Source organism: Chelonoidis abingdonii, chromosome 8 (assembly GCF_003597395.2).
Source record: "Chelonoidis abingdonii isolate Lonesome George chromosome 8, CheloAbing_2.0, whole genome shotgun sequence".
Lineage (NCBI taxonomy): Eukaryota > Metazoa > Chordata > Testudines > Testudinidae > Chelonoidis > Chelonoidis abingdonii.
The window spans coordinates 36,854,273-36,881,866 of record NC_133776.1 but is presented as its reverse complement, the minus strand read 5'-3'; the positions used below and the strand labels follow the sequence as shown (position 1 = coordinate 36,881,866).

Below are 27,594 nucleotides of genomic sequence, written 5' to 3'. Positions count from 1 at the left end.
GTTACTCTTAAAATCTCTTGCTAGCTGCAACTCCAAGTGTGATTTGACCTTCCTGATTTCACTCCTGCATGCCTGAGCAATATCTCTATACTCCTCCCTGGTCATTTGTCCAATCTTCCACTTCTTGCAAGCTTCTATTTTGTTTTAAGACTAGCAAGGATTTCACTGTTAAGCCAAGCTGTCCGCCTGCCATATTTACTATTCTTCTACACATCAGGATGGTTTGTTCCTGCAACCTCAATAAGGATTCTTTAAAATACAGCCAGCTCTCCTGGACTCCTTTCCCCCTCATGTTACTCTCCAGGGGATCCTGCCCATCAGTTCCCTGAAAGAGTCAGAGTCTGCTTTTCTGAAGTCCACGGTCCGTATTCTGCCTTTCCTTTCTTCCTTGTGTCAGCATCCTGAACTCGACATCTCATGGTCACTGCCTCCCAGGTTCCACTTTTGCTTCCCCTATTAATTCTTCCCTGTTTGTGAGCAGCAAGTCAAGAAGAGCTCTGCCCTACTTGGTTCCTCTAGCACTTGAACCAGGAATTGTCTCCTCACTTTCCAAAAACTTCCTGGATTGTCATGTATTGCTCTCCCAGCAGATATCAGGGTGATTGAAGTCTCCCATGAGAACCAGGGCCTGTTATCTAGTAACTTCTGTTAGTTGCTGGAAGAAAGCCTCATCCACCTTATCCCCCTGGTCTGGTGGTCTATAGCAGACTCCCACCACGACATCCCCCTTGTTGCTCACACTTCTAAACTTAATTCAGAGACTCTCAGGTTTTTCTGCAGTTTCATACGAGATCTCTGAGCAGTCATACTGCTTTCTTACATACAATGCAACTCCCCCACCTTTTCTGCCCTGCCTGTCCTTCCTGAACAGTTTATATTCATCCATGAAAGTACTCCAGTCATGTGCGTTATCCTATCGAGTCTCTGTTATTCCTGATCACATCTTAATTCCTTGACTGTGCCAGGACTTCCAGATCTCCCTGCTTGTTTCCAAGGCTTCTTGCATTTGTGTATAGGCATTTAAGATAACTCGCTGATCATCCTTCTTTCTCAGTATGAGGCAGGAGCCCTCCCCTCTTGCACTCTTCTGCTCGTGCTTCCTCCTGGTATCCCACTTCCCGCAGGGCTTTGGTCTCTTTCCCCTGGTGAACGTAGTTTAAAGCCCTCCTCACTAGGTCAGCCAGCCTGCTCTTCCCTCTCTTTGTTAGGTGGAGCCCGTCTCTGCCTAGCGCTCCTCCTCTCTATATTCCAATTGTTTTATTTTATAATTCTATGGTAACAATGAGAAAGTAAGCACTTGTTCAGTAATAGTGTGCTGTGACACTTTTGTATTTTTATGTCTGATTTTGTAAGTTTTAAAGTGAGGTGGAACTTGTGGGTACACAAGACAAATCAGACTCGTGAAAGGGGTACAGTAGTATGGAAAGGTTGAGAGTGACTGCTCTATATAATAATGAAGAAATTTAGGTACCATTAAAATTGCAGGTGGACTGATGGCTCCATCTAGTGGCATCTATAGAAGTTGCTGTGTCTTCTACCTGTCTATTTTTGCGTGTGTATTTGGGTATGCTGTATACCAGTGTTTCTCAAACTGGGGTCGCTGCTTGTGTAGGGAAAGCCCCTGGCAGGCCGAGCCAGTTTGTTTACCTGCCCCGTCCGCAGATCTGGCCGATCGTGGCTCCCACTGGCCGCGGTTCGCTGCTCCAGACCAATGGGAGCTGCTGGAAGCAGCAGCCAGTAAATCCCTTGGCCCATGCCGCTTCTAGCAGCCCTCATTGGCCTGGAGCAGCGAACCGCAGACAGTGGGAGCCACAATTGGCTGGATCTGCGGACGGAGCAGGTAAACAAACTGGCCCGGCCTGCCAGGGGCTTTCCCTATACAAGCGGCGACCCCAGTTTGAGAAACACTGCTGTATATAGTAAAAGCTGTGTTATCTGGCCCTGTACGAACTGGAAAGCTCTACAAACCAGCATTTCTAATCTTCATAGAAAGTCCGGTTTATAGTCCAGTTGGCATGGGGCCAGTAGGCTTCCTACCTGGCTCCGTGTGGCTCCCTGGAAGCAGTGACATGTCCCTGCTGTTCTAGGTGGAGGAATGGCCACAATGAGTTCGGAGTGCAGGAGCGGATGCAGGGCAGGGGGTTGGGGCATGGGAGGGGTGCAGGGCATGAGCTCTGTGTGCATGAAGGGGCTTGGGGCAGGGGTTGGTGCCTGGAAGGGGTTTTGGGGTGCCAGATCCAGGCAGCGCTCACCTCGGGTGGCTCCCTGCAAGTGGCAACCTGTCCCTGCTGCTCCTAGACAGAGGCGTGGCTAAGCAGCTCTGCATGCTACCTCCGCCCACAGGTGTCACCCCTGCAGTTCCCATTGGCCATGGTTCTACGCCTGTGGGAGCTGTGGAGCCAGCGCTCGGGGTGGGGTGGGGGCATTGCGCAGAGCCACCTGAGCACTCTGCCCCTAGTGCAACAAGGTATTTAAACATGTGCTTAACTTTAAGCACATGAGTACTCTCATATTGCCTCAGCCACAAGTCTAGACCCTGTACCTCAGTTTAACCATGTGTAAAATGGATACAATAATACTTACATGCCTCGGAAGGTTGTACTTATACTCTAATTAATGAATTTCTTCAGTGTGCTTTGATTTCCTTTAGAAGAACAAATTAATATTGTTGTTGTTGTTGTTATAATTCTTTTTTAAAAGCACCTAAACAAATATTTCTCTAATGAATTAAAATGTCTATGCTTTATTTGGGATCTTTGCTTTCAGAATTAGTATATCCCCTATGCCCCCTGGAACATAAACAGTGCAGCAGTGCTTTTTTGTTTACATTTCTGTCAGGACAAAGCTTCTATATTCCCACAGCAATACGTACAAAAGTACCAGAGGAGTCAGTAAATAACCCACAGTTGTCAGACTTCTTAAGAGGGACTGGTTTCCTGACTTTCAGACTTAATGAATTCTGTTGTTGAAAAATGAACAGAAATCAGTCAAGAACCACAAGGATCCATAACAGATCACACCAGCCCTATTAAACTTCCATGATATAAAAGAAATAGAGTAGTTAGAGGTAGATGGAGAACCTTCTGAACTGAGGTATTCTGTCATCCTGCTTGAATATGAGGGAAATGGTAACTGTAAAAACTGATGCTCCTAACAGAATTGATATAGACTTCATAGTAAAAGCCATTTTGATAGTTCAATATCATAAATCCAACTGGAGATGGTTCCTGAAGGATATCCATAAGAAACTAACATCAGCATGTTGCTATCAGGGTGCTACCAGGGCGAAGGGACTACAATAAAAGGGCCAGGTTCCTCCATCCTTGCTCACGTTGAATAGTATCTAACTCCTCAGGTGGCTACTTTGGACTGTGACCTCTCCCTTTTCTCAGGTTTGTGATCAATTACACACAAGTTGCACCAGTGAAGTCAAGCTTGTCCGTAAACTTCAGAGGAGTGGGGTATTTATTATTGTTACCCCTTTGGGTCAAGCGGTTAGGCAATGTTTGGGCCTTCCGGGCTTGTTTCTGTTAGGAAAAATGGATGATAAAAGTCCAGGCTATTCTCTGGTACAATCCTGTACACAAAGTTCTGTTGCCATGAGCACAATAGGAACAAACAACAGCAGGAAGTTTCCTTGCTCACTAGTTTCAAGTCTGTTCTGCCAATCAGTCCTGTGCCCCAAAGAGCGCCCAGTGTCTGATCCATTGCAGGGCCATGCTTGCAACTGCTTCTGTTGAGTCTGCTTATTTTCTTTCTCTGACATACAGACAGCTGCCAGACAAACCCAAAGTCCCTGTGGGTTTGCAAATAGGGAACTGCTCAACCCTCACAGCTTAGCTTCTGATCAGGCTTTGCCATGCACCTATTGCCTTTAGCAGTGGCTTCTGTTTCCAGCTATCTCACTCCATAAAGAGTCTTAATTTGCTCCTTGCATTTAGCCTAAATTTAAAGAAGCATGATTAGCGCAGCCATCAGCTTTAATCAGATCTGTGGCTGTCTAGATCAAAGACCATTTAATGCAACCATTAACATCTTCCAACATAACGTTATTTATTATTTCTATTACCTTAGTTCCTGGGAGCCCCGCTCGTGGGCCAAGACCCCATTCTGCTAGGAGCTGTACAAACACAGTCCCAAAGGCCTCACAATCTAAGTACAAGACAAGAGACAGCAGGTGGATACTGAGGGAATTTGATGGGTAAGGATTGCAAGATGTGGTCCACAGGCCCTGCGAAAGCTTTGATGTATTATACATCCTGCCCTAAAACAATACATGCAAAGAAATTCAGAGGGCAGGCTAACCCACCATCTTGTCCACTTTTTTCAAATATATTTTATACTCTGCTAACACAATCACATGCAAATATTTTATAGTTTTGTAAGTTCTAAATATCTGAACATGCAAACCCACATGTACTGTGCTCTAGGCATGTTGTTATGTATTTTGGGTCATTCCTTAACTGTCGTTGTTGTGCTCTGTGTTCAGAGACCTCTTCAATAGTTATGGAGAAGAGAACCAACAATATAGATTAATTGTGAGTTTCTTTGGGTTGGCAAGAGTTTCTTTCTGTATGTAATTGAGACTAATACAGCTGACTATACAATCACTTGGGACTACTACAGTAAGAAATTCTTCAGGATGTATATTGAGGCGTAGTCTGTGGCTTTTGCCTCAAGCTCTGTGTCTGGGGTGGTTTAGGGAATGCATTGAAAGGCTAGCTCCCTTTCCTGCTTCCCCTTTGCTCCAGGGACGTTAATAATTTGCTGCTGGTCAATACCCCCATGCGGCTGTGCTGGCTGATGCACTGGGAAGTCTTGGCTATGCCCATTTTCCTCTGCTGACCCCTCCTTGGCCCACCTGCTCCACAGTGGTCCAGTGATAAGGGCAGTAGTGTAGTACTTAAGACCTGGGTCCAAGTCCTGGCGCTGTCACAAATTTTTCTGTGTGACCTTGGGCTTCTCTGTGCCTCAGTTCCCCATATTTACAATGGGAATAATAGCACTGCCCCATCTCACAGGGGTTTTGTGAGGTTCTCAGGAACTGCTGGGGGAGGGGGGTGGGGGCATACAAGTACCTAGGATAGATAGATAGATAAATGACACCCAGCACCCACATACTTCTGTGTACTTGGATGCAAGGATTACCAAAAGCATTTCTTAGTCCCTCTCATACCCCTAAGCAGCTCAGGTAAAAATGTATCTCAAAATAACCCAGAGACAAGGGGAGATTTTGATGGGTCTCTTTCAGAGGTGCCTACAGCAACTGTGAATTTAAGTCAGTGTCAAAACTCCTATAGAGTATTGTTTGGTCCTTAGCAACCAGGGATTTCTCAATTAATTTGTCAGAATTCATGTGAAGTATTCAGTGTGGGTGGGTTAAGTAGCAGACGGCTGCATCTTCAGACAGTTTGCTCAGTGCAGTGTCATGAGAACATTCCACTCTGCAGTGCTGCTTCTGACAGGCAATGCCATGGTACTTTAACTTCTTGTACTTTAACTGCCAGCTCAACTGAAATTGAGACAAAAAAGGGATAAAAGCCATTTTAACTCAATCTTGGAAGGGGGAACCGATAATCGTTAGTTTGTTTGCTGTAGCACTTAGGAGCTCCAGTCATAGACCAGGACCCTATTGTACCAGAAGCTGTAAAAGCACAGTCCTTGCCCAAAAAGGCTAGAGCCCCATTTGAAAGCCATGTTGTTCTGACTGAGTCCTTGCCAGGTTCTCCTGGAAGGGACACAGAGCAAAGGGGTGCATGTGATGCAAACGGCCTTGCCGTTTGAGCTGCATTTGCAAGCCAGCAGTGGTTCTTTGGAGCTGTTTTTGCCTGGCGATGCTTTTGGGAGGCTGCCATTTGTGCAATATTCAGAGTAGTGAGCCTAAGCCTCTTCTCACTGACACTGGAACAAGTCGCAAATAACCCCATTGAAGCCAGTGGAGTGAGCCTGGTATGGAATCCTGTCAGTGAGAGAAGAGTCCAGCTCAGTGATCCACTGAATCAGCCAGTCCGGAGGGAATCCAAGCCAATGTGTGCAGGATTTCCTGCCTAAACTTCACCTACAAGATCTAACTGCTGGAAAACTGGGTTTGTTCAGTGCTTGACGCTTAATGGACAGGACTGTGGTCCTCTGAAAACCAGTTTTGACCTAAAAACTTGGTGAATTTGTTAATGAAGCTTGTAGCGATTATGTTCTCTACAATGAAGCACGGTTGCCACCAGAGGTAGCTAGAACAGCTGCAAATTTTAAATGGCAGTTTTTCTCTGATCGCATTTAATAGGCAATTGGAGGTAGGGGACAGGGCACGATATCTGAGAAATACCATAGTACAACTGTGCCTCACACTGAATGGCTGTATGCAAGAGCTAGTGCAATACTGCAAGAGGAATGGCTTGGGAAGGTTGTAACTCAACCCTTTGAACAGTAGGCTAGTTCGTATCTAATTACTGACGGAGTTGGTGGAAGCCCTGCAGGCCTTAGAAAATTCATAGTCACGTCTGAGCTGCTGGGAAAGGCGGGAACCCCAGGAGCAGGCTGGTTAGGTTGCGATTCTATCCTGCAAGCACGAGTCATATCAAAAGAACTCTGCTTCCAAACATGCTCTCTTCTCCTAGGTGTTTGAGACGCCGCCTGAAAACTTGCTCTATCCCTGCTCCCCTTCACCGCATGCTTTCACCTGTGCATCTCTCTCCCTACTCAGAAACTGAGAAACAACCTGAACTCCTTCTCTCCCCTCCCACCCAGGCCCCATCCACTGAAGTGGAGACTTCTGTACTTAGGTTCTGAGGAGACTTATTCATGTTGGGTTTGCTGGGAGGCTGCTGCTGGTTTCTGGGCTGATGATCTGCAGGGGGTGGGCCTTCCTGGGCTGCCCGATAGAGCTCCTGGAGATCTATGAGAAAAAGGGCCAGAAGAGAGTCACAGGTCTGGTTTGGGGGAAGAGGGTGCCAGGGAGTGCTACATACAGGGATGGAGACATAGGGAGAGCTGCTGGTGGTACATTGGAGAACTATGGCAGCATAGGGGGAGGTGCTGGTGGTGCATGGGAGAAGGATGGGGGCATAGGGGGAAATGCTGGCGGTATACAGGAGAAGGAGATGGGCCTGTGTATGCTCAAAAGTAGAGATCAACTAGGGCCACAGGATTCAGATTTTAAGGCATCCTCAAAATTTTGAGAGTGTGTGGATTTGGGATTCCAGTCTGACCGAGTGTAGACAGACCCTAATAACAGCATTCAGACCCAAGTCCGCACATCAGCGGTCTCCGTTCAAAATGTGAGCAATGGCTTGGGCCCATTCCTAATCAAAGGTTCACAAATCTGGGATGAGCTCTGAATTTCTAATGAAACCTTGGGATCCATAGCCTGAGCTGTGCAGAGCTCTAGAGTTGTGCAATGTTCTCTGTATCTAGGTTGTCTTTCTTTACTCTGATCACAAGAGGGAGCAATTGGACTATTTTATTTTATTTTTTTTCCCAAGGACAACTGTTCTGCACACACTAAGGAGAAATTCTACTGTGGGCAATCCAACTAAATATGCTGCGCACAATGAGAAAAAATTTACTGCCTTAGGAAAGGCACCACATTGCATTATGCTGAGTTTCAGCTTGAAATATGGCCTTATGTATCAGAGAATTAGTCCAAAACGATACAAATGGTTACAAAACACAACACCCCTCCAATGTAAACATAATGGATTTATTAAAATACTGAAATAGATGCAATCACTGAATCTCTCCAGAGTCCAGCATCCTTCCCCTCATGGGATGAAGTCATTGTCAAAAGGGTAGAAGACATCTCCTGCTGGCACACAGCCCTGCTGTTGCTGTCTCAGTATTTTTCCTTCAGTGTTCTACAGTTATGGGCAGAAGCAGATTGCTGCATCACTGTGTTTTGCATTATTAGGACTCTGGTTAAAAGCTTGAGATCATGTGTTCTGTGAGGCCCTCGCTGTTATTGATGTGAATGTGAGTCTTGCCACTGTTTTCAGTAGATGCAAAATCAGACCACAGGCCTATGGAAGCTTTGGGAGTACCATACGGACTAAGTAGTTTCCAGGGCTACTACTGCAAAGTGTATAGATTATGGGTCTATTTATGCCGTCTCAGGCATAAACCTGGTGTAACAGAGTGGAGAGGTAGGCCTATGCCAGATGATAATCTTTGGATTTTGAGTGAGCGGTTTACTGTCTATAGAGGCAAAGGGACATGTTTTCAAAGCTGGCCTTACCCTTGCTTGCACAAATAGAGTGTTTTCACATTCAACTACTTGATTTCCCTGTGCATATTTTATTATTTGTGTGTGGAAATGACTGAATCACATTGAGATGCCTTTGAAAATATGGCCCAAAGTCTCTGGGACAGGTTTGGGAACAAGTGATGCCTGTAGAAGGGGAGAACTGGCCATCCAAGCAGGCTTTAGGAAGGTTTTTCTCTAGGAAAGGGAATCAGTTAAGGGGACAGAAAGATAAAATCTTGAGCTCCTCAGTCCTTTTGCCTAGCATCCCTCAGTGACCATGTGAGGCACCTCTCCTCCCTCTCCACCCCCCTCAAGGCTCAACATGGCTACTGGCCAGTCAAGAAAAATGAATATTTGGGCATTAATATGGGGGGGGAGGTTACTTTATTCTGTTAAGATTCTCACTTGTGTTTCTCAGCTGAGGTTTGAAAACTTGAAAGCAAGCACTGCCATGCTACCTTCAGGATGAATGTTCCCTAGGAGCAGAGCTGCTTAAAACTTTTCAAATGTAACAATATTTTGACAAAGAAAGGGACACATTTTCACAGTGTTTTTTTAATGAAAAATGTGTCCCTGCTTTCGACCAGCTCTACTAGTTGTGTGATGAAGCCTGGGGATAAGCCAATGTATTTTCACAAGGGGAGGGGCAGGTCTTTCAGTGATCTCCTGGAGGTGGTTCCTGTAGCACCCAGTTGTGGGATTTCATTGATTGTCACAGACTATGAGGGTTAAGGCAACTTATATTTCTCTTTGATAGGGACAGGGATGTGTTTTGCAATACATGGGAGACTGAAAATAGTCTGAAGCTGACAGCTAGCAAAAGCTGTGTGACTGCATCGGTCCTTGTAGACATTAACCAACTATAGGTGTGATAAGCACTGATGCAACACTGTTTGGCCTGTTCTGCCACAACTGGCAAGGACACTACAGCCAATATGAAGTGATTAAAAAATCAGAGGACAAATCAAAATCTACCAGTTAGGTTTATTTCCAACCAAAAGGGCAGACAAATCCAGTTCCTAACACACAGCCCACATTAAAGCATCATTGCAAGAAACATGGGTGTCCTGAAATGGACAAGGACCTCACCAAAAATATATGATAAGTAAATCAGCCTCTTCTGTTGATTGCAGTCACATGTGATGCTCTTAGTGTCCATCAGGAAAGAGCAGGGGGGGAGCTAAAACAACAGCAGCAATCTGTGGGATGGGGTGGTGGCGAGCAGGAGGTAAGGTGGCGTGTGGCAGTAGTGATTTATACCAAATGCTTTCCAGCTCTCCGGCTGTGTTTATTTTGTAGGGTTTTTGTGCATGCTACATACCAGTGGCTGGATTTTCAGTTGATTGTCGGAAAATCACAGTGTATAAAGGATCACATTGTAGCTTGAGTAGAAAGAGGTACCAGTGCAGAGGGCCAGCATAAAACCTCTGTATCACAGAAGTCCCCTTTAATCATCAAAGCAAACTGGAAGGCTGGTCCAGTGGTCAGGGCGCTAACCTAGGACCAGGGAGGCCTGGGTTTAAGTCCTGCCTTTACCACAGTTTCCATGTGTGGCCTTGGGCAAGTCACTTAGCCTCTCAGTTCCCTATCTGTAGATAATAGCACTGCCCTACCTCATTGGCTGTTGTGGGGATAACTACCTGAAAGATTGTGAGGTGCTCAGAGACTGAGGTGCTTATGGCCCAGGTTACTGCAGATAGATAGCTATAAGTCTGATTAGGGTCCTTTGCAAAGGGGGGAATTTCAGCCCTGAGAAGCTCTGGAAGAGATTATGCTTCATTGAGGCACAATTCCTCTCTAAACAGCCCAGTGTCCAGGGAGCCTCTTAAAAGAATGCAGCCTGTTCGCCCTGTATGGTCAGCTTGCTCTTTGAGCTCTTCCGCATAGTGTGGTCCCAGTCTGTTGGTGCATTGGGACTGTTTTATGGTGCTCCAGCTGTGCAAAGCAGCCTCAGGACTGCTCGATGCAACTGAAGGAAGATCTTCCTACACAGGGAATCCTTTAGATAGTGTAATATGTCCCTAGCACCTAGTGTGCCACCCTGTCATGGGTAAGTAAGTAGTGTGACCAGAAGAAAGAGGGTAAGGCCAAGGTATTCTTTCCAGACTGCCATCAAAGACACTTGGGGCCAATAAAAGCCAACAAAAATCAGAGTAGCTTGAGGGACCAGTCCAGTATCTGGCCCTGTGCTTTCAGATGCACAGCGTGTCTTGGATGATATAAAGATTTGTGATTCACTTTTATTCATTCACATAACTGTGTTTATGATTATTTAGTCACCTTGTTAATTTAATGGACATAAAAGCAAACGTGAGAATAAAGAACCTCACCAATAGAAGACATCCAGATTGCTGAGATTGGGGTAAGCAGCCTCAAATTTTTATTGTTTCATTGCGTGATATTGTTAGGCTAAACCTCTTGAGGTTTGTGAAATGTATTTATGAGATCACTTTCCTATCCTGCCATACAGAGAAATTAAAATTTAACTAGAAGTATTTCATCAACTATTTAACTGCTCTTGGAGCTTTGTATACGGTTCTATTAAAAATGGAAGTAACTTACATTCAAAATTTCATTTCATTATACTGTAATTTATACTAATGAGAGAGTAAAATAATATGTTCTGCCTAAACATCAGTAAATTAGCTATAACTGAATTTTATCTTGCAAAACTCCTTGCTCCTTTAGGGAATATCTCTTTAAGGCACCCTCTTATAATTTACTTACTCTCTTAAAAACCCCATAAATTAATTTCAAAACTTGTTCTGAGACTTTTGAATGCAACTAATTAGTTTTTTAATCATGTTAACAAAAGAAGTAGTGCCAGGACAATAACCATTGTGGTGTTCATTTTAAATAGTGTTACAATCACTATTGAAGACACTGTGCCTTGGTTTTAAACAAAAAACAAAACAAAAAGCATGCAATTTCCTTTTTTCCTTTCTGTATTTATGTTCAACTCAGGGCAAGAATTTTATAGTATTCATAAAGAAAACAAATAGAAATTACAAACAACGGCATGAAAAGAGAATTCATGAAAGCATGGATTTATATATATCGGCACCCTCTGTAAAGGACATGAAGATCCTGTATTCTAGACAAAACCACCTTATTTGTCTGATCATGCACATTTCAGCTATCCCCATGCACTCTGTTGTCTTGCCTTTTTGTATATGAACTGAATATTCTGTACCATGTTTTTCTGTTCTAATTGTGTGATGCATAAAATGCCACAGGACAGGAATTTACATCATAAATCACTCAAATTTGCTCTCATGGTTGTCATGATTTCATCAAGAGTCCCTCAATGTTTGTATAGTCTTATACAGTACAGTATATTGCACTTACTGTAGTTGTATAGTCTCTTGTCTGTATACTGTATGCACATAAATATGTATATTCACCCATGTATGTATGTATAGTATGTTTATATATCTATGTATATGTATGTGTGTTTGTTCATAGTCTTTCATTAGAAATATATGGCTATTCATATACATTAAGTGTATGCTGATTGCAAAGAAGTATGAATGCCAGCACCCACTTTTGATAACTTACTTTTACCCTCATTTTGTCTTGTCGAATTATGAAAATAAAAATGTCATGTATTTTAAATGAGAACTTTAAAAATGATTATTTTTCTATTGCTTTACATGTTACTGTTCTTTAAAAGGTATTTTATTGAACCTAAGTTTGTAATGCTGACTCCCTTTCTCCTAGACTCATCTTTCAGTGGTCATTTGTGATTGAAAGGTGTTTGAAAACATTCAGCATTTTGTCCATTTGTTTTTTTTCATCTTGTGTTCATCAAGTGTTTTCAGTTCTAACTAATGCTCTCAGACAATTGGGTGCCGATCCTGCAAATCCTAACTTGTCTCATGTGTGGAGTTCCATCGAACTCAAAGAACAACTTACGTGCATAAAGTCACCCACATGCATAAATGTATATAGGATCAGGGGCCTTGGTCAGTTAATTACGCTGCTTTTCTAAATGACAAGGTATTGCTTTCATTAATATTTTGTATTCTTCATTTGAAAGAAATACCTTTCCAGTACAACGGAGTTTTAGGATCAGGTGAAAATGTCAGTCACACCTTACAGTAAGAATACATGTATAAATAGTTTACAAAGGGTCAATAGATGCTGATGAGAGGTTAAAAGCATGTTGCAGACTAAAGTTATTATAGATGGTTATAAGCCAGTGGTTCCCAAACTTTTTACAAAGGTGACCCAAACAACTGTTTGGGTTTTTTTTGTGATGCACTATTACATAAATGCACCCTCTGCCCCAGCACTGCAATTCTAGTCCTAGCCTAGTGCAGAGGGGAGGGCCTGGTGAGGGGATGGAGAACGAGCCCACCCCATAGTGGTGGCTCCTGACCTGTGGAGCTGGGGTAGGCTCCCCCTTCCAGGTGTTACAGTCTGGTGCATGGGGTCACAGCATCACTCAAACCGTTGTGACCTGGCTCCAAACCATCTGCCAGATCACAATGCTCAGAACAGGGAGAGGAATCCAGGAACCATTGCTGTGGGGAGAGTATGGGACGAGCTCACTCTCCAACCCCACCCACCCACCACCAATACCAGGCCCTCCCTGCCACACCAAGCCATGAGAAGTATATGTTTACCTAGGGCCTGCGCCCCATCTAGAAGCTTCCCACAACCCACTGGTGGATCAGGACCCACCATTTGCGAAACACTGTACTAACATACTTAAAGTGGAGCATGTGTTTAAGTTCTTTACAAGATAAAGTCTTCTATGAAGAATTATATATGCTTACATAAACCATATTTATTTTTAAGTGTAGCAACTTTGTTTCCATTTAATGCTAGTTTTATTATTTCTCTTCAGGGATTTTGTCTGGCTGGATTGGCCTCAGTGAATAATAAGTTATTGCAGCATAGTGTCAGCAGCTACTTAGAAAGCTGTTAGAAAGAAGATAAATCTTTAGAGAGGAAATACTGAGGAATTTTTAGAATGGTTTACTGGCAGTGACATAGGCACCATTGTGAAAGGCCTTCATTCCAAATGAAGTAACATGCAAGAAAATCTTTCATTTTTGAAATCTGAGGGTGAAATCCTGACCCCCTTGAAGTCAACAGCAAAAGTCCTATTTCACCCATAGGCTATAATTGAGGGGTCTCAGGAGACTATCAAGGAATGTTTTTTTTCTCAACAACAAAGAATCCAATCATTTAAAAAGGACACATTCCATAACTGTACTTGGTGTTTATGGATTGAGATAAATCACCCATGCATTATATTTAGCTACTACATTGTTTAACAGTTCCTGACGTAAATGGTTGTATAACATTGTCCTGAGCCATAATCCACGCTAACGATGGCGGTGAACTGGCTCCTGTACACTGTAGTTAGAAATGTTCTTTGGGATCCTTCAGAATGAAAAATACTATAGCAATGTTGGATAGTAACATCTTCCATTCAGCACTTTTGTGATTAAAGTATATCTTAGTAACTAATAACACATGGGATACCTTTGCCTTTTAAGCACAATTCTATGCATGTAGAAAGAAGGATGATATTCCCACATGCTGAAGCTTTGCCATCTCTGAATAGCTCAATGTTATCTTTCACTCGCACATAATGATTCACTTAAATGCCTTACTTTCCTACATTCATTTTTTCCCAGGGTATAATGTTACCACCCTTGACAAACAATGTTCACTTTGAAAAATGACCATTGACTTGATTTGGCCATAAGAAAAGAAGAAATGTAACAGAACACAGTGCTATATTGCATATATGTAAGACAACTTCAGAATGGGAGACCCCAGGCCTGCAAATACTTGTACAGGTGCATGGTCCCATTGAGTTTGTGAATTTATCATGCTGCATGAGCAGATTGCCAAGGAGTTCTGACTACCAGGACTTTATCTGTGGAGATATTTTCTCCATGGGCTAAATATGCTAACTTTTTCACTTTCATCTTCAATCTTTACCTAATTTTTTTAGACAAGGAGGAAGTCTTTTGTGTTCATTTTGTTGAAGACACTTTATACAAACATAAACATTTAAAAAAGAAAAAGAGGCTTTTACTCTCAATTTGGAGCAATAATCAAGTTTATCCAAATCCACATGTATGTTTGAAGGAATAAATCACAAATAGGTTATTATGCATCATTTTAAGAAAGGCTGGTGATAAAGAGCATCATTATTATGAATTCATTCCCATGCTTGATAGTGACATACTACAGTTCTAATTCCAGTGCTTGAGAAAGAAAATTGTTGCTCCTGGGACTGAACCTTCTCTCACAGAAGTCAATGTAAATTTTGCCACTGATATCAATAGGAGCAGGAGTGGGGGATCTTAAAGGTTTTCAGGGGTTAAGATTAAACTGGGCCTAGACCCACAAAACTTGGCCACTGCTTAAAAATCTGGAGCTTCTCTGGACAGTTTACAGCACCTGTATCTACTTCCAGCTTCTCTCCCTTCTCTTGGATCATGTGGTAATGTGACATGAAGGATCGAGGGGCACCACAATCCATTTCTTCCTCCCAATGGTTTGGTCTTGTTCCTTTGTAAGTCAATGACAAAACTCCCATTGACTTCAATGCTGCAGATTGGGATCTGTGCGGCCTCTCACTAAGTGAATGTGTCAGGCTGCCTTTTGCTGAGTGACTCGTTGCGATGTCAGATCCTTCCCTAAACACAGGGGGATGGGTCCTAAGAATGTAAGGGTCCTCCCTTAGGCAACCCTTACTGACACGTAATCTACTAATTCAAATGGTACTAGATGCATGAGTATGGATTGCCCATGTGAGTAGAAGCTAAAGGCTCAGGCACTTCTTATTCTTAATTACCAGGAAAGAGATTAATTAGATTAAGAAATGTTAAAAATATGTTTTCTATATACTATCCTGCTTCTCTTCCAAGGTCTGAAATGTTGAGATAGCATTTTACATTGCAGTGTCTAGAAACAAAACTATGTGATCATAAAAAAGTCTCTATCTCATTCAAATTCAATAAAGTCTGGGTAGCCTGCCCCTTATCTACCCTTCCGTGGTCCTAACACAGTATTTCATTTCCCTTTTAATTTTCAGGGTTAACAAGAAGATGTATCACAGTTTGCTTGAGTCCTGTGTTTATTTCTTAGATCTGTGTAAAAGGCATAGACTAAGTTTTGGTTTTCATGAGTGGCCTCAATGGGACTGCACTGTATGTTTCTCTGCCACGTAAATTAGATGTTGTGAAACTACTTTATACATAACATTTGCTTAACATTTGCAGCTCTATAATTCTTACTTTGCACATATGTAATATTTACAGCCCATGATATGTTAAATCACAGTATGTCAGGGTAGCTCAGTGGTTTGAGTATTGGCCTACTAAACCCAGGGTTGTGAGCTGAATCCTTGAGGGGGCCATTTAGGGATCTGGGGCAAAAAAAACCCAAGAAAAACTGTCAGGGACAGTATTTGGTCTTGCTAGTGAAGACAGGGGACTGGACTTGATGACCTTTCAAGGTCCCTTCCAGTTCTGTGAGATAAGTATATCTCCATATATATTTTTTTATTTTTTTTTAATACATTTCAAGCCATTTGTTTAGTAGCAAGATTAGCTTTAATGAGGAAAAGTCATGCTTCTAAATAAGTTAATACCAGGTCAAGAAGATCTGTGGCACAAGAGTGCATTTAATGTATTTATTAGCAAGAGAATCAAATGAAGGAATGTTAATTTATCATTCAAAAAGTTTGTTTTATTGAAAAATACAGTAAAAGTTTGAGGGTAACTAGTTAATTTGACATTAAAGACCAAAGGAGAGCTAGTTCAGGATTACGTTCTATATTTGCTCAGTATGAAGTAACTGTGATGGTTAGTAATTAGAAATCTGAATCATGAAACTGGAAGATTGAGATCAGAAATGCTAAATGGTTTAACCATTGGTTAATTAAATTTGAGAATAAAGATTATTTGTATCTGACAAATCCACTGGAATTCCTGAAGTTCCAAGGACTTTTGTCAGCTCTTGTTGTTAACCCAGCATTTAAAGACAAGACTATGTAACTTACTCCTTCTCTATTTTTGGTAAGACACATATTTTTGGTAAAACACAGTACATCAAAAGGTTTCTTTTTATGTTATAAAAAGCATGTTTATCAACTTATAAATCAGGATTGCAGCAAATGCTACAGCAGCTGTTATAGGAACGTTGCATATCTTTTCTGGTAATACCATTTATATTAAAAACCAGTTTGCAGAGTTTTACGACCACAGGATTTACCATAACAGACAGGACAGTTGGTCTGTTTACTACCTGCCAGTATCAATGACCACAACCTGATACTTCAGAGGAAGGCGAACAACAAAACATATGGCCAGTTGTACTTTGGCTAAAATTCCTTTAATCAAATGGCCCTGATTTAAGATATTTAAGCTTTATTTAATATTTAATATTTATTTCATAACTTTAATCACATAATTATTCCCACTGAAGTTGATAACATTACTTATGTGCTTAATGTTACACATGTGCTTAAGTATCTTGCTGGATTAGGGCCCACGTCATGATCTGGACAAGCCCTGAAGAATGATTCATGTAATTTTACTCTAAAATATCCCTGTAGCATAAACGTTGACATACATACACACTTTTTGTAGTGTTGGGGGGGGGGCAGGGGAATAAAACTTCACAATATTTTTTCCATCATGATGTTAAAATTATGGCTGGTGGCCTGGGGAGAATCACCTCCAGAATGTACCAGAATGTACAAATCTGCTTAAAAATATATACCCTCTATCACCTAGATGCTAGAAACAAATAGACACCATTGTCATAGGTTTGTGCTTCGTTGCCATAGCAGAAGGAGCTCAGGGTAACTAGCAAATTTGTATTTTCAGATCTGCACTAGCAACTTTAAAGATTTTGGTTCATAAACAAAAACACCAGATAAAGTCATGCTGGCTTGTATCCCGTGGGAAACACAGACAGCAAAGGATAAAAGCATTAAGAAAAGGAGAATAAATGTTTTTTAAACTTCCAATGTGTAATTATTCACATATGTTAATCAGACATATGCTGCTATCAAAATCTATATAACAATTGCTTAATATAGTCTATTCATAGAGCTTCATTTGGTTGTTTTTAGCAGGAATCATCTCTTTTTCAGCTTTTATGGACCCACATCATTCCATGTTTGGACTACACAAGTCAAATATCAATAGAGAGGTTATTCATTGTGCTTATTAGAAAGGAGCATTTGTGAATACTGGAGCCATAGACTTTTCCCTGGTTATGCATAATGAATCCTTTGTATTTGTGACTGCTACATAAGCATGTGAATGCATAGGTAACACTGTAGCATGAACACGGATATAACCAAGGGCTCGCTCAGAATGCTTTCTAGAAAAGATCAAATCGAGGTGCCTTCAGCTCCTAGGGGAAATTTATCACATGGACTAGTCATTGTGTAGAGTGCACCTGCTTTCCCTGTTCACTTGGTGTGCTTTGTGCATCCCTGCATGTATTGTCACTGTTGAATAACGTTGTACTAATAACCAATGAATGTTTGAATCTAACAACTGTGGAATAACTGATTAGCCAATGCAGAGCTAAGTAGATGGCTGCATATGCTGGCCCAAATTCTGCTCTCATTTATGTCAATGTAAATCCAGAGTAACTCCATCAGTGGCAATGGTACTACTCTGGATTTATACCTGCAGAAGTGTGAGTAGAATCTGATTCTCCCTGTCCTGGCTTTACAACAAGTGGAAGTAACTTGATACAGGTGCACTGCAGTGGTTCTAGTAGACTAGCCAAATGAAACCTTTACAATATAATATAAATGTTCAAAAATATCTTCAAGAGACTTTGCTGAAACATTTGTTTTTATTAATATTTGTTTTAGCAAACTCTGGGTGACACCCTGACCCAGTTGAAGTCAATGGCCAAACTCTTATTGACTTCGGAAGGATCAGATGTCACCTTATGTCTTTCGGAACAGGATGGTTGCTGAGTTACTGCAGTGAATGAATCCTGCCTGTGAATATAAGGTGAGGGAGTCTGTGTTATGTCAAGCCAAGTGTGTCAGCTCAGAGAATGTGAAATTACTGCTCCATAGCATAGCCATATCCCACATGCGCCAGTGGGACCCAGACAACATCAGAGGTCATGTGATTCCACACCTTTCCAAGTGGAAATACTTCAGTTGACAAGATGGCTGGAAAATGAGAGAAAGTGCCACCTAACTTCTCAGTGGGAAAGAGAGTGGCAGGCAAGTGGGGAGGGAGCAGTGCTGAGCCCATTCTCACTTGCTCATAGAGGATGGTAAGTGGCTTTCAGTAGGCCTTTCTTCTTCTCCTGTCGTTAGCCTGATGGAAACAAGTAGCATGTTTTGCTGTATCGAAATCATATGTTGCACTGTTCACAGACCATATTACATAGCTTTGTTGTTTTGTTTTCAGATGCTGAAGCCATGTCTAATCACTTCAAAACAATGTTGTGGTTGATTTTTAATTTCATTCATTCTAAGATCGCTTTGTATGTCCTTACATTAAATGTTGGACTGTCATTTTTAGTATGGTGATGATAATCATGAAGAAAAAGGACATATCTGTGCATGACATTCATGATCACATAAGCATTATTTGATTTTCCCCATACTTCCGTAAATGAAGAGTCAGCCCCACTGCCCATCCAATAGGAGAGGGAAGAAAACCTCAAGGACCAGAAGAGAACAGCCTCTTCCTCAGCCTAATAACCTGTACAGTTACAGCAAAGTAAGTGTGATTATACAGTACCGGGGAAAAAATTATGGAAACACCCGTTGAAGTATGAGCATGCCTTATTGGCTAGAGCTTCAAATACCACCTAATAATCCAACCATATTAACAAACAAACAAGCAAGCCTCCCATCAGTAAAGACATCGCTGCTGAGAAAATAAGAAAATGGAACCTAATCTATTCTTCACAATGCCTTGATATGAGCATTAGTAAGAGATGCTCTATTTGGATCATGGAAAAAGTTCACACAGGATAAAAAAGGGTCCAAAGTATGAAATATACCAATGTTTGCAATTTTTCATCAAAATTTTAAATAATGAAAATAATGTCAACGTTTTTGGCCTGGTTTGTGACCCGCTGTAGAGCTGGTTGTAAAATTTCAGTACTTTTTTCATGAGTGTTCAACAACAAAATTTAAACCAGATTTTCATGAACTTTTTTGTGCAAATGATATCCCATTTTTCAACCAGCTCTAAAAATATGATACGTAGGATGAAGCTAGCTCCTGTGCAGAGAACCAGCATGAGCCTACCTTATGCATCATTTAATCCACCAAATCAGAACTCAAGTAGGACTTAAGAGGCACATAGCCCTTCCCTATAGGGATGAAATTCACCAACAGATATTACATGAGCAGACAAAGTTACTACACCTAATAGAGAAACAGGTTCACAGACCTAATACCAAGAGTTTTTCATTTTATATATTCAGTCCCACCTTCCTTTCTCCCTCTCTTCCCTTCATGCTTTTGCTTTTTCTTTTGTTGGATTTGGTTTGGTGTGTACGTAACTTGGAGGTGTTTCCATATTTTTTCAGTTATGTGTATATATTTACTAACTACTAAAGAAGTGTTTGTTTAGTGTGTTAACACAGTTTATGTCTTGTGTTAGATGTTGAGTGTCCAGACTCTTGAAAGTCAGTAGAGAAGCATCTCAGATTAAAATACAAGACTTTGTATCATTTACTGACAAAAGATATGGAGGAATAACTGTTCCTAGTGGCTATAGCTATTGGGTGATGAGAGCTGTACCTAGCAGTAACTGCTTAATATTACTAGTTGGAATGTCAAAAATCTTTTCTTCTGCCCTTATTCCATGCATAATTGTTACTCCCTCTACCAAAAGAAAATTAGCATGCTTAGTTTAACAAAGGACAATAATTGTTGCATTCATTGTACTTACTTTTCTTGCTTTAAAAATCTTTTTGTTGTTGTAATTAATGTCATACACCCCTTACCTGCCTTTCTTATCCATCTATCTCATTTTTCTATCTATCACTCTGGAATGTAGGACCCTGATCCTTAGTTGATGTGGGTGTAAGCAGCCCCTTAGGACTCAATGGAGCTATGCCCATTTATGGTGGCTGAAATTCTGCTCCAAGTACTTAAATTCAGTCATCTCCCTGTCAAGAAATTCATGATTTCTAAGTGCATCTGTAGTGCCAGGGTAATATTCTCATAATTCTTTCCTGACCTTGTAGCTTTGCCTTTTGACTCATGACTCTAAGTATTCAAAGTTTATATCTGCTGCAGTAGAAGCTTCTAGGAGAACATTCCCCATGTTTTCCTTTAAAATTCTATTCAGCTTAGATTCTTATACCATGCTCATCACTTAGCTATCTGAACACTTCCTTGAGTTAAGAATAAACAGTTAGCATTTTGCTTCCCTTCCTTCCTTTTTCTTTCAATAGACTATATTTAAAAAAAATAACATATGTGTGATATGTAGCTTTGCAAGAAAGCAAGGTCAAACTATGCGTTTTGCATTTGTAATGGAAAGTGTTGATGTTTGTGTCATCCTTAGATCCTATGGGAGTGAATTCCACAGTTTTAAACCCACCTTCTAGAAAGGTCTGTCTCCTGCTCATTAGAGTTTGTCCTAATGGAAACAGCTTTGTTATGAGGAATGGATTGCCAAGAGTTGTCAAAGTCCAGGATAGTGAGTCAAGCTTTTAGGCATCTTGAGCCCCTGACCATTTAGAACCTTTAAAATAAGAAGTGAGACTCTCTGATGTGATGTTCTATCTAAAGGGAGGCAGTGGAGTGCAGAGGAAATGTGCTCTCAGTATTCCATGATTCTGAGGACGTGTAATCTGCACCAGTTAGAGTTTTTTCAGGGCTGATGCTTTCATGTCTAAAAACTTGCATTGCAGTAATCCAAAGAGGTAACAGAAGCATGCATGATCAAAGCTAGGTATCAACAATAAGGTTGAGATGCAGTCTCCTAACCACTTGAAGGGGGTACTATGCATTTCTTGCAGAAGTAGGCATCTCCAATATTAGCTTTGGCAGTGAGAAGTTGAAAAAAAAACCACCCAAATTTTGGTCTGTGTTGATGCCTTATGGGCACACATCTTTGACTGGCTGATGCAGCACTGTGTTAGCAAGCTGGTTGAAATGTTTCTTCTCCTTGTCAGCATTACTGTCATCTCACTAGGATTTAATTTCTGCCAGCTCTTCCTCTTCCATGTGCTACTCTAGGTAAACACTGAGATGGCTGGGTGACAGTGGTGTTATCATGGGGTGTGAACAGCAGAGTTGTGTCATTGCCATATTGTTGACATGTAGCCGCAAAGGAAGCTTCATAATTTCTCCTAATAGCTCCATGTGAGTACTGAATAAAGCAGGAGTGTTTCAGAATAGAATGGTGCTCCACAGGTGAAGGCGGTTTGGTGGCAGAGGTACAGTTGCCCATCACTGACCTTTGGATACAGCATTGAGGAAAGATTCAAACCATTTCCCAAATCTCCCCTAGAACACTGCTACCTTTCACAGGTAGGATAACAGTATTCTCCGCAAAGAGGTCCAAGAGTATAAATATCTGTCCTATATGCATTAATAGCAAGATATCCATCAGTCCTACCACTGCTATTTCTAGTCAATAACCCAACCTGAAATTTAGGTGGGCAAGACCTATGATAGTAGGTGCAGAGGCCAGGAATTCCCATATACCAGAGGAAGATGTAAAGGAGCTATGGCTGCTATTCCTTTCCATAAGCTGGTATAGCAGCTGCTGAGTACTGTACAGGCTCCATTTAAGTCAACGGTAAAACTCCCATTGGCTTCAATGAAGCCAGGATTTCTCCCTCTGTCACTAGGCAGGTCTTCATTATGAATCTGAATGCATTTTTTAAGGGTATTGGGCCTGTGGCATCTCTCGTGCTTGGGAGGTGGAGTCAATCTTCCTCGCACCCCATCCAGAATGGCCACATAAAGCCTAATTATGTAGGGATCTCCTGAATTACAACTGTCTGATGTGTTTGAGGAGTAAAAATCCCTTCTGTACTGCTGTTTTGGGAAGCCACATTTCTCCCTCTCTTACTTCCTCCCCTGGTTCAATCTCTTTGATGTAATCACCTCTTTAGCTTGCTACTAAGTTACAGACATCAAATAAAACAAAAATCACATTTCTAAATTAATAAAAGTTGCCTCCTGTATCAGCATAGAGTTTGGCTTTCCTGCATCTGATTTCTGCATTAACATGGATTTTTAAATCTCATTCTTTATCATGGGCCTGATCCAAAGTCCACTAGACTCAGCAGAAAGCCTCCCATTGACTTCAAAAACATTGGATGAGACCCAATATCCTTAACAAATGCATTCAGATTCATAAGGAAGAACCTGCCTAGTGACAAGGGGAGAAATCCTGGCTTCATTGAAGTTAATGAGAGTTTTGCCATTGACTTAAATGGAGCCTGGATGTCACCCAAAGCTTTGCAGGGCTTATTAACCAAACTTTATGACAGTTTGCTGCAGTCCTTTATGAAGATTAATGAATTATTGTCTCCTCTGCATTCCATATCAGTGAGACAGAATTTTGCCACATTGCTAGTTTCTGTCAGGAAAAGAAAAAAGGGAAGACGTTTGTAAGACAGGGATAAATCCTCTCTTCATCAAACTTCTCTGATGCATAATATTTTTTTTAATGTAACTCAGTTTTATAATTTAATTCCACAAAAGAATGTAATTAGAGTTTAAAATTAAGAAGTAGGTTTTCTCTGAGCTGAAAAAAATTATATTATTATTTCCCCTTTATAGCATTTTGCAAACGTTAATGAAATTAGTCTCAACAGCTTTGGGAGGTAAATACCAATACATTTATTACAGATGGGGAAACTGAGGCACTAAGGTTACTTGATTTTCCAAGATCATCCAGAAATCTGATAACACAACTAAAATAGAACCCACATCTCTTGGCTCTCAGGCCTTTTCTTTTAACCACTAGATTGATTTATTTTTCAAAACTTTTGTGATAGTTTGACCCCTTCAGAAAAAGTATTTGGAGTTGAAGGGCCCAAGCTGTGTGATCCTCATTCTCTCATTTTCAAAAAGCTTCATATGTGTTTTTTTTTAATTCACTATTTCGGGGCATTCTAAAAGGCATATGGTCATATTAAGGAGCTGAACGTACTCCTGTATAAATTAATGGCAAAATTCCCATTCACTTCCATGTGTGCAGGATCAGGCCTTCAAAAATGGATGGACCTTTTAAAATGTAATGTTTACATCTAAGGCCATATTTTCCAATTTTGCTCTGATAATGTTGTTCAGACAATCATTTGTGCACATGATTTCTCCCATACATTTTACTATTCACATACTCAGGCATCATTTCCATGCTTAAATATTGTGTGCATGCAAATTACCATGAATGGAGGCCCTTGTAGAAATGATTATGTGCACAAAATTAGAGGCCTCATTTTGACAACTTGGCCCTAAATCAAGCTAAACTGGAATGCCATACCTCTCAGTTTTTCTTCTTTCCCTCTCAGTTGTGTCAGATCTGTGTGACTTATTTTTAATATAAATAATATTTTTATATAAACTATATATAAAAAACAATATTATTATGATTATTTTATTGCTGGTAATGTATTTTTGGTTGTGTAATGCAAGTTGTACAATGCGTTTCTTTACAAAAGCTTTGAATGCAAACGTGTTATTTAAGGGATGATACAACTTGTGGTAAATGATCTTGCTTAAATAAAGGATACCGGTATGATTTAGATTTGTTTTAGAGAAGCTTACATTGCAGGCAGGTTTCTTTTGTCAAATAATGATGTATGGCTGATTACAAAGGACACCAATGTGTCTTTCCTGGCATCCACGCATATATTTATCCTGGAGAAGAAACCTTCACAATCTAAACATCAGAGAAGCTGAACATCTCCTCTCAGGGAGTTAGGGGCACTCCGATATTTCAGATTGGACCTGAAGTAAATTGCTCTTTATGACCTATTCATCTAGCTCTAACCAATACAAAAGAATGTTGCATTCTCTATACTTGAGTTTATTTTAGCTCCAGTGATACAGGGAATTCCAGAGCTGTTTTGTAGCTGCTAATATGCAAACAAATTCTGAAATACCGCTTCCATCTTTAGGGATTTGCAATTAGTGTTTTACTTCTTAGGATGTAAAGATTCAGCTTCAGTTCCTTCAAAGCATGTGAAAGTCTTTATCCATTAGAAGATATAGAACCAGGCAAACTCTAATACAGCACAATGGGGAGAGTATGTGGATGAAAACATGAATGCAATTTATTCTTGATAGCAACAGTATGTGCTGATGATGGCTTTCCAGTGCATTACAGCTGATGAGTACAGTATAAGGCATACATTTCATATTCAAACTTGCACTGTTCCCTTACTGGGTGGGTAAAAAAAGGGTATTTCCACATGCTTGTAAGTGAAATCCACTCTCAAGTGTCTGTTTGGTCAAACTCTGCCCAGATGCTGATATGCGGTCATGTATTTTGGATATTCTGTTTGATGAATTATGTGCAGAATATGTGTCTGGCCTGCCAGGTAGAGGGATCCAACAAAAAGAAGACACAGATGTGTAAGTAATAAAATATTGCTCTTGGACATAATGGCAAGGAAACCTCTCAGTCACACAGGTTCTGATCCAAAGTCCATTGAAGCCAATGGGAATCTCTCCACTGACTTCAACAAGCTTTAGATTAGGCCCAAAGCACTCATAACAAGTCTAAAAACTTTGTTGACTCACCATGACATCTGCCATACAGAGTCTGCCGTAAATGATGCAACACACCTAAAGTGAGAGCCAAACACTCAAATAGAAATTGCAAAGCAGATCAGGCTCCTAGTTGACTTTTAAATTCAGTCAGTTCAGGAAAGGTATGCTGCGCGTATGTTACCTGCATTATTCTAGGTTAGCAAAAATGTTCAATACCGCATCTCGTCTTTAATCTGGTTTAGGATTACATTATCGTCAGCTCTTCCAATAACAATACTGCACAAAATCCTATCCTAGACAAAAGTCAAGGTGAAGAATGTATTGTGTCAGTTTTAAGGAACATGATTTTGTCTGAAAACCAGCATTGCAAGTAACATTACTCTTATGGAAAGTCATTTGTAAGCAAAATATATGGGTTCTGTTTTTTCAATTTGTGTATTTTGTGCGACTGAGATCACTGTATGCCTAATTAATATTTCTGCTACGTATGCCTGCTTGGTTACTCATTTTCCTCTGTTTTGTGAACTCAGGGGCAGGGGCAGTACTTCAATTTTTTTATTCTTTCTCTCTCCTCTCTTTTTTACTGAGTAGATTTCAAATTGACAGTTGCCCATTGATATGAATGGAAGGCTCTCCATTGACTTCAACGATGACCAGGCTCTTTGTGCTTTTCTAAACCATTGTTTGCCATACCTGGAGGTGAAAGAATGCCCATAGATTATGTTATCTGTATAAAGTTAATTGTAAACAAACATTTTTTGTGAAATTTAATATGTATTCTCCATATTAGTGTACAGTATATACATTTTCACGACAACTTAAGAGCCATGAAAATTGTGCCTCCAAATTTAGCCTCACAGCTATACAAGGTTTACTGTGTGGTTAAAGGCACAGGCAAAATACATGTCTTGACACACAAACCAGCACTTTTACATGAACATCAAGTTTGCTAGGACCAGAGATACCTGATCTGTGCACACAGGCAGATGTACAGCAAGGATATGCTCAAAATCCATTGACCCATTTACCGACACATTTGAAAGTTAGCTGTTTAGGCCCCAATCCAGTGATGCACTTCACGTAATATTTAAATTTAACCATATTCATTGATAGATTCATAGATTCATAGACTCTAGGACTGGAAGGGACCTCAAGAGGTCATCGAGTCCAGTCCCCTGCCTTCATGGCAGGACCAAATACTGTCTAGACCATCCCTGATAGACATTTATCTAACCTACTCTTAAATATCTCCAGAGATGGAGATTCCACAACCTCCCTAGGCAATTTATTCCAGTGTTTAACTACCCTGACAGTTAGGAACTTTTTCCTAATGTCCAACCTAAATCTCCCTTGCTGCAGTTTAAGCCCATTGCTTCTTGTTCTATCCTTAGAGGCTAAGTGAACAAGTTTTCTCCTCCTCCTGATGACACCCTTTTAGATACCTGAAAACTGCTATCACGTCCCCTCTCAGTCTTCTCTTTTTCCAAACTAAATAAACCCAATTCTTTCAGCCTTCCTTCGTAGGTCATGTTCTCAAGACCTTTAATCATTCTTGTTGCTCTTCTCTGGACCCTCTCCAATTTCTCCACATCTTTCTTGAAATGCGGTGCCCAGAACTGGACACAATACTCCAGTTGGAGGCCTAACCAGCGCAGAGTAGAGCGGAAGATGATTCTCATGTGTTTGTTTACAACACACCTGTTAATGCATCCCAGAATCACATTTGCTTTTTTGCAACCAGTATCACACTGTTGACTCATATTTAGCTTGTGTCTTACCATGACCCCTAGATCTTTTTCTGCCATACTCCTTCCTAGACAGTCTCTTCCCATTTTGTATGTGTGAAACTGATTATTCTTCCTAAGTGGAGCACTTTGCATTTGTCTTTATTGAACTTCATCCGGTTTACCTCAGACCAATTTTCCAATTTGTCCAGATCATTTTGAATTTTGACCCTGTCCTCCAAAGCAGTTGCAATCCCCATCCAGTTTGGTATCGTCTACAACTTAATAAGCGTACTTTCTATGCCACTCTAAATGTTGATGAAGATATTGAACAGAGCCGGTCCCGTAACAGACCCCTGCGGAATCCCACTTGTTATACCTTTCCAGCAGGTTTGGGAGCCATTAATAACCACTCTCTGAGTACAGTTATCCAGCCAGTTATGTATCCACCTTATAGTAGCCCCATCTAAATTGTATTTGCCTAGTTTATCGATAAGGATATCATGCGATATGAGTCGTCCCGCTGAACTGAAAAGAAGCTATTTCCCCTGACTTCAGTGGGATGACCCATATGCATTTAATTAAGAAAATGCTTAACTGCTTTGCTGAATCGGGACCATAGTTTGTAATAGAGTGAATGAATGAAGATGTTCAGTTTTAAAACAACTTTCTCCTTTTGTGTTAATGAAACACTTCAAAGAACAGGATAGGTTAAAACATCTGACTGGAATAGGATTCATTAAATCATACAAAAATGTATTTAGCCTTATATTTGGAAGTGTTAACACCACAGTTCTAATGTGACAAATTGAATTTGGCAGGCATTATAAAACATAGTTTTGAGTGAATAGAATTTTTACCTTCAACATTGCAGGATATTGATAAGATCTATGTGCCTTTTAAAGATCAACATATTA

At 40.7% G+C, this 27,594-nt stretch overlaps 1 protein-coding gene across 1 annotated transcript in view; it reads left to right on the top strand.

Annotated features, from left to right (window-relative positions):
• NYAP2 (neuronal tyrosine-phosphorylated phosphoinositide-3-kinase adaptor 2) overlaps positions 1–27,594 on the top strand; it is a 183,563-nt gene that overhangs the window by 155,207 nt on the left and 762 nt on the right. The gene's annotated exons all lie outside the window — the stretch shown is intronic.